This window comes from Pecten maximus, chromosome 8 (genome assembly GCF_902652985.1).
Source record: "Pecten maximus chromosome 8, xPecMax1.1, whole genome shotgun sequence".
NCBI classification, from domain to species: domain Eukaryota; kingdom Metazoa; phylum Mollusca; class Bivalvia; order Pectinida; family Pectinidae; genus Pecten; species Pecten maximus.
The window spans coordinates 14,906,117-14,917,055 of NC_047022.1; positions in this window are offsets into that span (position 1 = coordinate 14,906,117).

Consider the following 10,939-nt stretch of genomic DNA (forward strand, 5'->3'; position numbering starts at 1 on the left):
TTGTAGAAATGTACATTGAAAGAAGTATATCTGTTTTAAGCGTTAGGTACCAACACTGAAACAAGTTTCAAATTCCAATTGCCTAATATGGCCACGACACAAAATACGGAGAAATATAAAGAAGGAATATACATGTCGGGAGCGTGATCTGCTACCATTAAAATATAAGAGGGCCTTTATGTAAAAAGCAGTCATATAATTTGCGATATAATATTTTTTTAAACAAAAATGTAGTAAGGAAAGGAGTATACACACCGTCTGGAAGAAAGGATGGAGAAATGTGCGGCTCACGAAGACAAGAAGCTGAAGTTGATGTCTTGGAGAATGCTTGTAGGCTATCAATGGTGGCTCCGTTTACATAAAGTGCTCCCAAGATATATTGACAATAGACGTTGTCCATGATACCCCTGTTGGCCACACAACTGGTAACTTTGGTGTGAATAGGGCAGATATATCACTGCTCTATATAAAAACAACAGCCTGTTACGTTAAAGGTCATTATACATGATGCCTGACACAACAGCTATTACTTTGGCACTAAATAAACACAAATGATGAATGGTGGGTGTTTATATTCTAAACTATTGACAGAATCGACCGAGTTTGTGCAATATGGCCTATATTGTTTTGGATAAAATGTAGCATACGAATATTGGGAGACAATTTATCCACAACAACATATCATAAAGTCGTAATACTGATATAAATCCACCAGTTAATACTACAGCTATTAACAAAATAACCCCTGGAACTACTGTGTAACCCTTTTTTGTTTTGGAAATATAGGTGGAAAAATAATTAATTCTAAATATCGGCAGAATATAGGTAAACTTACTGTACAAAATTTATTATTTACAATAAATCAATGAAAAAGCAGAAATAGGCTATGATATGACTGGAATAATTTACGTTCTGCTTTCGAGCTATGCCCGGATAATGTATCAGAAACTATATTACTCTTTATTTAGCCAAACTTCATACCGAGACATACATTGTATGTGTTGAAAAAAAAAACAAAAAAACAAGATGCTGGCTAGGAGACAAAACAGAGAACTTGAAAAAGATTACACACTAGCAAATTAAAAAAAAATATATATAGAAAAAATAAGGAGAGTAAGATCATTCGATATTCAAAGAGACCCTGTCGTTTTGTTTTACCTGTTGACACAGGAAATGGATGTTTTACCACAGTGAACAGTATCCAGGCGTTATAACACTACAATAACGTGTGTGTTATTTAATACGAATTGTTGATATTACATACACCATTACTTTACACGCTTAAATGTTACATATATTACCGATATTTAGTGTTATTCTACAAAGCCTGGAATAAATAGTGGTACCACAAGATACCTCTTTTTCATGTTTTTTAATTATCATACTAATCCGATTGATAAACATATTCATTAAGTTAGTTATATTTCAGTGTCACGTTTGTTTAGAGTACAAATAAATTCTTTATCATCCATGCTTAATTTCCAGATTTGGGCCAAAGTCAGAACTGTAATTTATTAAACAACTTGTTTATTCCACATAAACAAGTTTAGGATACAAGTGTGCTCATTATTCCATATATCATACAAGTTTAGGATACAGGTGTACTTATTTTTTCATATATTAAATCAGTTTAGGATAAATGATTGCTCATTATTTCATATATTAAACAAGTTTATGGTACTAGTGTGCTCATCATTCCACACATTTAACAAATTTGGGATGCAGGTGTGCTCATTATTCCATACAGTTAACTAGTTTAGGATACAGGTGTGCTCATTATTCCATATAGGTAACTAGTTTAGGATACAGGTGTGCTCATAATTCCATATATCCTACAAGTTAAGGATACAGGTGTGTTCATTATTCCATATCAAACCAGTTTAGAATAGAAATGTGCTCATTATTACACATATTGATCAAGCTTATGATACAGATGTGCTCATCTTTTGGCCGATAGTTATACAATGTATGGTAAGCATTAAGGTCAACTGAACACGATCTCTCATCGACAACCCTAAAATCTCCATAGGGTAGTGTATAATGATGATCTGTTTTTCAATTAGGTTGCTAGATTATTTTGTCAGACGAAAATTCAAACCATCAACGAACGTCCATTGACTATTTTAAATGTTTAATCGTATTACTGTAACTACATTCATCTTTGAACACGAATGTTTTATGCATGTCTATGAACATTTATAGAACATGTTTCTCCGACACGTGTAAAACTTGTTACTTTTCTATTCACAGCTTACAACGAATTGTCGGTTGTCATGGTGTAGTCATCATTGGGTAAATAGAGTTTCTACAGGTTGTCTTTTTTTTCAAATTCGTAGATGTATACTGTTGTGTGCCAATTCATTAAAGTGCTAAACCGTTAAATATTGGCTGTGCGCCAAAACTTGATCACACCAATATATATTTACTTACATAAACGTGTTGGGTCATAGATGATGGAATGTTCTTACGAGCTTGGAATTTAATTGAGTCAACATGTAATCCAACTAACTGATGAAAAAAAATCAATACGAAAGTTCACCAGGGACTCTATCATTCATCAGCAATGACGTTTTAATAAAATACAATCCCACATGATTTTGATATCGTGAGAAAATAAAAGGGGTTTATATTAACATTTGTATCAGGTATAGAATTTATTTGATATCTTCTCTCTATGTTGTGTATCTTTTATGAAAAATCATCAAAAATATACATCTTAATCCTCACTTATGTATGCATCGTCATTCAGGATACAGATATAGAGGTAAGCTTATTAAACCAATACGTGGAAATTTGCTACACTTGTACATCGATAATAAACATACGTTTGTCGCATGCAGCTCTTGCTTGTGACACGAAGTTCAAGACTGACGTAAAGCTGCGCCTTTTATTGTAATAGATGGATCTATGTATTCCATCCGCTTTTCTTTTCTCTCTCGTTTTATCCATATTGATTACTTTCAATCTGATATCGCATCAAGCAACATAGACTGGCCCCCTGTCTCTAGAATATTAAAATTATAAATAAAATTGACCTTTATGATTTTGGTCACTAGGGTATATCTTATTCTAGCCCAAGTTTCAAACTAGGGGGAGATAATTTAGTATTAAAATTTAGTGGAGCAGTTCTAACAAACAAACTTAGGGGCTGGTGGCCAGTCTACAAGCAACAGTATGGAACAGTTTTGAAAAGGAATAGTTGTTTCCTAAAAATGTGTGAAATAATCCATACGACAAGTATACAACATTACACATCAGCAAAAAAAACAAAAAAAACTTATCCCTAATATAAGAGTAACTGTTATTGGCCTAGATATACTTGCGATTGTCCGAGAGAGTTTCAGATTGCTACTTAACAAGAAGCTTCTGTAAGAGGCAATCGGATGTGACTAACCTTTCGGTGACCTTGTAAATATCAATTAATATGATCTATCGGGGTTCAGGGAAGGAAGACATGTTTTCTTTATATATGAGTGAATGTGATGAATATATAATTATGTCCAGTGGGATAGATAAATGAGATAGTAATCTCATTCAGCCCCATTAAGCGGAAATATGACCTCCATATTTTGATCATGTCTTGAACTATCTGCATATTGTAACGAAGACTGTCGTTGAATACCATTTTTATAATAAAAACACATTTAATGTCCATTGTATAAATATCAAAGTCCTCTCGATACACATTGGAACACGGCAACAAAACGTTTGAATGCTTGGCGTTTATTGGAAATACTTCCAAACTTTTCTTTGCTATCACATACATGTACCATTTACAGGGTTGTCTAAAAACCAATAGGATCTTTTAATCTTTACCTGTAAAATACAGTTCCAGTCCAAATGCAAATATCAAAACCAAATTTGGACAGAAGAAATCAAATCAAACAAATATACTTCAGATGTAAATAAGAGTCGAGTAGTATTAAACGTGATGGAAGAGAAAATGTTAACATTGAACAGTAAGTACTGTAAATCACCAACTGATATATTCTCGCGAATATGTTTATAATAGTGGCTACTCAAGATATAATGGGAAATGTTTAGGATTGTATAAAATCTGCCTTAAAGACATGTCGTGTATGACGGGTATGACAGTGCGCACACTGTTCAAGATATTGAACCCAGGGCCGCTTAACCCTGGCAGTACCTATATATGCGTCATTGTTGTGTAACGTGAAGCTACTTTAATTTGAAACTTTTAATGAAAAATTATTAAAAATATATATATAGATATATTACCTAGTGTTTGAATTACGTTTTCTTTTCTGGATATTTCACAAATAGAAACCTTGACCTTTCGTTTCCTGTTTTGGCAATTCATCAGCAGCGCGTGTGTCTATAAATAGACATATACTTTTCTGAATATTACTGAGAAAATGAATTTATAGAACATGAAAAAAGTGCACATTTAAATAAAAGCAGTAATAAGGCAGTTATTTACATGTGTGCGGTCATTCTTGTTGATTGATAGAGTATGGAAATAACATATCCTCTTCATGTGAACCAGAAAATACACTTGCTGATAAGATATTTAAAATGTCTATCTTCTATTCTGTGTAATGTTTTAACATTAACTACTATATTCTAGGTGATTTAGATATTATATAACCATTATTCTCTCCTAAAATATATGACGATTACACGCTATGAATGTCTATGCTGATAGGGCTGTTTGCATAATCAGTCGTCTGTCACTAATCACCAACATAAACAACTATTCCCTTTGACACTCTACAGTATTTTTCTTGTCGTATACTTACAGTTGTTGTGATCAACCGGTTTCCTCTCCTCTGGTACGGACCCCTGTCATCCGCTGTACACCACACATTCAATATTAACTGCTGTATTCTGGTCAGTGTGAACGCATGTAGTCTATATGACGAACAGCTATGTCTGATACCCTACCTGGAAACTCACCTGGATATAAGTAGGCGGGGCCAAAATTTCAATAGACATGTCACCAACTCACTTGTTGTCAATAAGTATTAAGACTTGTATTAAAATTCTGTTTTGATTTTGATTTTGATTTTGATTTTCCATCAATGTAACATATGATGACCTGACAGGAATTAATCAGATAGAAATCCAATCGCTTAACTGTAACACGTTTTACTGTGACACGTATATACATAGATGCATTTACCCTAAACTCTCTATTCAATGGATTGCGACAGAAACTGTGAGACAACAGCCTTACAAATATCACTTAAAACAAGACATGTTCAGTAAGTTGTATATATAGAATTAAAGAGATTTTTTTTTATTCCACATATTCCGCCATCGATATGTCAGCTTAATTATTTCAGGTATTAATAAGATATAGCGTTTGAATTAGCTGTTCGTCTGGCAGAATACAGACAAATAACTCAGGAGATGAGAGATGTAGGCAAATGTATAACGTTTCGGCACTAAAATCTGGAGGGCGAGGATATCATTCTTTTTAAAGCAAAGATGACCCCATCTTTTACTAAGGAAAACTGCCAACTATACTGGTTCAAGAAGTTTGGTGTATGAAGTTCCATGACTTCTTTTGGGATATATAGGTACACTTATAAGTGATTAATTACAGCTTGTCAGAATATACACAGGTGTAAAATTATTTGCAAAATCTACAAATAGTAAATTGATTAAATTTCAATCATTCAGTTAAATTTAACATAACGTTTTTTTTTTTTTTTTTTTTTTAGCTCATGCCCTTTTGACTTTCAAGATGAGGAAGTAGCTGTGTTATGCAGTATTTGTCACCAGCATGAGGGAGCTGCAAAGCGCGCCTAAGTGTTACATAGGCTTCAACATATTATAATCGAACCTGGAATATACTTTTATCTATATATAACCACCCAACACAATATTTCAACTAAAATTTACTGGACTTGGTTAATTGTATAATGTATAAAGGTTAGCTGAGGTTTGAGGTTTTTTCTCACAAAGCAATTGTCCTTTCATAACCAAACCTGGATTTCACTTTCATCTTCGCATTGTCATCCCTACACACATTTCAGATTTAGAATTGCACCTACAGTTTACCTTTATATGGACTTTGTTAATTAATTATATGATGTCAAATGTTTCCGATTAGCAGGACGTTGAGCTTAATTTCTCCCTGTTTTATCTTTGGAGAAATACATCATAGCAATACAATATTTAAAATCCAGGTAATTACAACAACAAATGCAATAAATACCACATGTTGACTTAATAGGAGTTGTACGCAGAAGCAGAGATACATGAGACATAAAATAAAATAATATAAACAAAATAAGTTGATATTTAGATGTACTATGTACCTGTAATCATTATCACTATCTGTGTAAGGAAAGTTACCTTTGACTCGTCGCCAAGCGATAACAAATTCTTCTGTTCAGTCACTTTAATATTTTTCTAATATTTGACTCTATATTTAAAACAACAAATATTCTCTATTTGAATTTTTAAAAAAATGTTCTCCATATAGCTCACTCTCAAGATAGTTTACGTGCAATATAACAGGCTTTGTAATGTTGTTTTATTAACGACAATTTTGCACGCAAACATTCAAATCGCAAGACATCTACTTCATATATGTATGTACACTACACATTTTTATGCATATTGCTCTTCTGACATTTATCTTTGTAGATATTTCAATTCAATTCTACTTTAAATCTAAATATTTTAAAACGATATGGGACATATAAATGCAAATAAGGCAGCTTTCGATTACCCTCTGATACCAAACACAACCTAAACGCTATTGAAGAGAGTTAGTCCATTTTACTTAAACAGCATTTATTCGTCATTAGTCACACATGTAAACTCGAGGTATTTTCACTTGTTAACGTGTCCATATATTTGATTATCTAAAGAAAACACGATTCCACGAAATCTACATGAAACTATCTACGATAAACAAACCCCAGGTTTCAGAAGAAAAAAAATCATAATCCAGAATAATGATTAGTTAATCGAGAAGATCTTCTTTGAATTTTTGTAAAAAGTGTTATTTAGGAACCGCGAAAAAAAACTTGCTTTGTGGTATAAATTCATTTTAATTATAAGGATTTAATCCTCAAGAGAATAAACATACCTACCCATTAAACTATGAGGCAAATACGTGTCAATGTGTTTTCTCAGGAATACAAAAATACATTCGGACTCATATCATAGCTAGAAAAGTTTATGTTTTTGTTGTTTATTTTTGTTTTTTGTTACTAACACATAGTTGATTACTGCTTGTCTTCCATTTTTTATGTATGTACACACAGCAGAAATATACTTATAATCATATATTATACATACACATATTTGGAACTGTAATGCCACAAATTGCTGTGCCAAACACAAATACATTTATTATATATAAAACACATACAACATATATTGATTAATTGAACGAAACCCATCCTTATAATTCTAGGACTCTGCATCAGTCAAGGTAACGGTCAAAATTAAGGAGTTCCAAAAGAAAGGCTAGGGTATTTAATTCGGTCTAAGCAATAAAGTCAGAATTAAAACACTTATCCTTTGCCGGTACGTTAATTAATTGCTTTGATGATTTTCTATAATAAATGTTTCGGAAAATAGTGTTTGATTATGATCACATTCCACTATTCTTAAATTCTTTATCAGTTTGAACACGAACGTCAACTTTTTAGCCCCTGAATGGCACAACGAATTTGATTTGATTGGTCATTCGCGTGGAGTGTTCGACTAACTTATACGTAATGTACACTGACACCGATATGTTAACTTGTCATCTGGGTTTTAATGCATAATAACATTGCATCTAAACAGGTACATACACGTTTTTATACTTGTATTGAGTAGCAGTCATATAATACTGTTTTTATTTCAATAATTATTTCATAAATATCCATATTAAAAATTAACGATAAAATCATTTAATTGGAAATTTAGTACTTCCTGTAGGTACTAGTTAACTCGTTAGAAGCATGGTCATGATGTTCATTCCATCTTCTAAACTGTATTAACGAAATAGAATGGAAATAAACAAAGTAACAGAGCACCAGAAATTGTTTTCAGCATTTGGAGATATCAAAAGGTAAGAACGTAATAACAATTATTTTAGCATTTGTTTCTAGGGAACAACCAACCAATTGAAAAAATAGATTTTTGAAACAGCCCCTGTGTATAGAAAGTTGAGCCAAGGATAAAATGTCTGGCAGCCACTGATTGGCCAGTATGTTATGAAGCGAGAAGATAGATATGTAGCCTGATAGGTAGCTATCAATAAGAAATGTTGATATTAATTTCGTAAGTCCGATTGATTTTTTTCCCAAAAGTTCAGGTAATAACAATTAACAGGTAAACATTTCTGATTTTTGAGAATTTTTACTGCGAAATTCACCCATTTTCAAAATGGCTACCCTGGAGAAAATTTGAGCTGAAGGACCCAAATTTGTTTTTGATTAGGTATTATATCAGACCCTAAACTTTTGTTATAAACCATAATTGTCATATTGAATTCAAGAATTTGAATGCAATACTCCAAAACGTTAACACTAAAGTCTATGGGAAAACAATTGGTTGGTTGGTCTCTTTCTACCACAACAGGTATGTGTTACTCAACTCCAAGTGTATCAATTAATCAAAACAACTGTTATACCATACGTGTAAGAAACTGTTAATCTTTATTGTTTGACAAAGTGAACTTTGACCAGGACTACTTTTTAATCACGTGATCCATAGTGTTTTGATAGGCTGACTCGTCAAGGCCGCTTCACGCAGGCACAGAAATGATAACACGATTGAAGTAGTTCGCACTAGATTTTCAGAGAATTATTTTTTGATATTTTTGATATCAGTTGAATTCTTGAAAGTTAAATAAAAACTTGTAAGTTGCTTCTTTGTAATAAATTATAATATTTCCAACTATTTCTGAAACTGTTAGTTTTGCATACTATTTACTGCATTTCATTTCAGGTCATATCCCTACGCCCCGACGGTGGTCAAAGGTAAAAAAAAACTCGTGGCTATTAGGTCATCTGAGCCAGAGGATAATGGTGACCTCTTACAAAAACCTCTTGTCCATCCTCATGCATTAACTTTTAACTGTGCACTCGATAACCTGAGTTAATATGTATGGGGTATTGCATGGATTTCGATTAATAGGGTATTTATTACATCTGAGTGTTATATATATGACAAATGTGTATTTATCACATATATATATATATATTATCAACCATCAAGTGTGTATCCTGAATTAATCAATATCATCTTTTTATGTTAGTATGTATATTGTTCCGTAATTTGTGTCCGTCCATAACCGGAAGTTATTTTGATGTTTAGTTGGAGAAGAATAAAATATAAGTTGGAGGCAGCACGTGTTAGAGGTTTTCTATATATTGTACACACAGCCAAGCAAACCCCAAACACAACATGGTGGAGAATATAAATCCCGGATGAAGATGTGACTGACATCAGAAACCGTCAGCTGTTGCTGACGAGTTCGTATTGTACATAATGTAAATAATATGTGTCGGTGATGGAGCACGTGGTTCGTCTGTTGAAACTTGAAAGTGTCGTCATGTCATTGTTTGAGCTTTTGACCCTTTTGTCTCCGTGAAATCCCTGGACCTAGGGACACCCCCATATATAGTTTTGTAAGAAATCACCATCATTTGTCTGTTAGAACCTCAACATGATCGGGCGAATCCATCTAATGGAGAAGTGCTGGTACTAGTACAACTGCAAAGGCTACCTGAAGTTCCGCCAGGACCTGGACGGGCAATGTACGGTGACGATGAAAACATGAAACGTGTCATTTAGTTTCATTTATTTATCAACATCCATATCTATATATGTAGATCGACATCTCTGATATGGTGAACCGGCGTTGTTTATATGCATTTAGTCAAATACTTTCCCAGTGACATACCAGGAGTGTGCACGTGACCGCCATTCTCGTACCCCCTGTGATCCCCTCCTTTGAAGATGATGTCGAGCCCTACTGTCAAGGAAGTCTTAGAGTTTTACAGTGACGGATTGTTGGAACTTTCCTGATTGCTGAATGAATAATAAAACCAAAATCGAGTTCATCTTGAGGACTTTTAAAAAGTGTTTGGCTATAAACTGAAGTGATCAGGCTTTAGTGTATTGGACAATGCCTATATTGACACATATTCAAGATTTATTTGAAAAAAAAATCAGTGCATTAAACATTTAATATGGTGATATCTTAGTTAACTGATACATACTGATTATCTTTAAGTTTTTTCATCATTAACATTGCAATTGAAACACTAGATATTATATATCTTGTAATTTGCTTTTTAATACATTAGTATTCCATAATAGTATATTTTACCTTTTATCTAGCTCTTGATTTGTCAGTGTTTTAACATTATGATTGCTCTCTAGTCATGACAATACAGAATTATATTGCACAACATCATTGTTTTCCAAATGTAAATGAATGTTTTTCTCAGATAAATTATATCGGAAATATACTATAATCATTAAGAGCGAAATCTCTGCTGATATTACTGTGGATCACATGTCATATTTGGTTAACATTTTTAAAGGATGAGCATATAATCAATAAGTATATCAACTGTATTATGTTGTTAAATGGATTTCGGGTAGTATTATATCCTACATTGTAATGTTTTTTGAACTTTGGTGATTTGATGCTGGTAGTATTTGGTGGTAATTGTTATATGTATGATGTTGTGATTATTTATGAACCATAAGGCCATGCAGAGATTTTTTTCAGCGCGTATACATTTGATAGGGATAGATATAAAGCTGGCAGGTTAATGTATATTTTGTGTTGCATGTATTATTGTAAGTTTTATTAAGGTCAATTTCTTTCTAACTTTAAATCACATGGTCTTATAACACAACATGATGATACTGTAACTGTAATAGTAAACAGTTAGTTGAGTATTGCCAGAACAAACTATATATTGATGACTGATATTTAAATATATGTTTT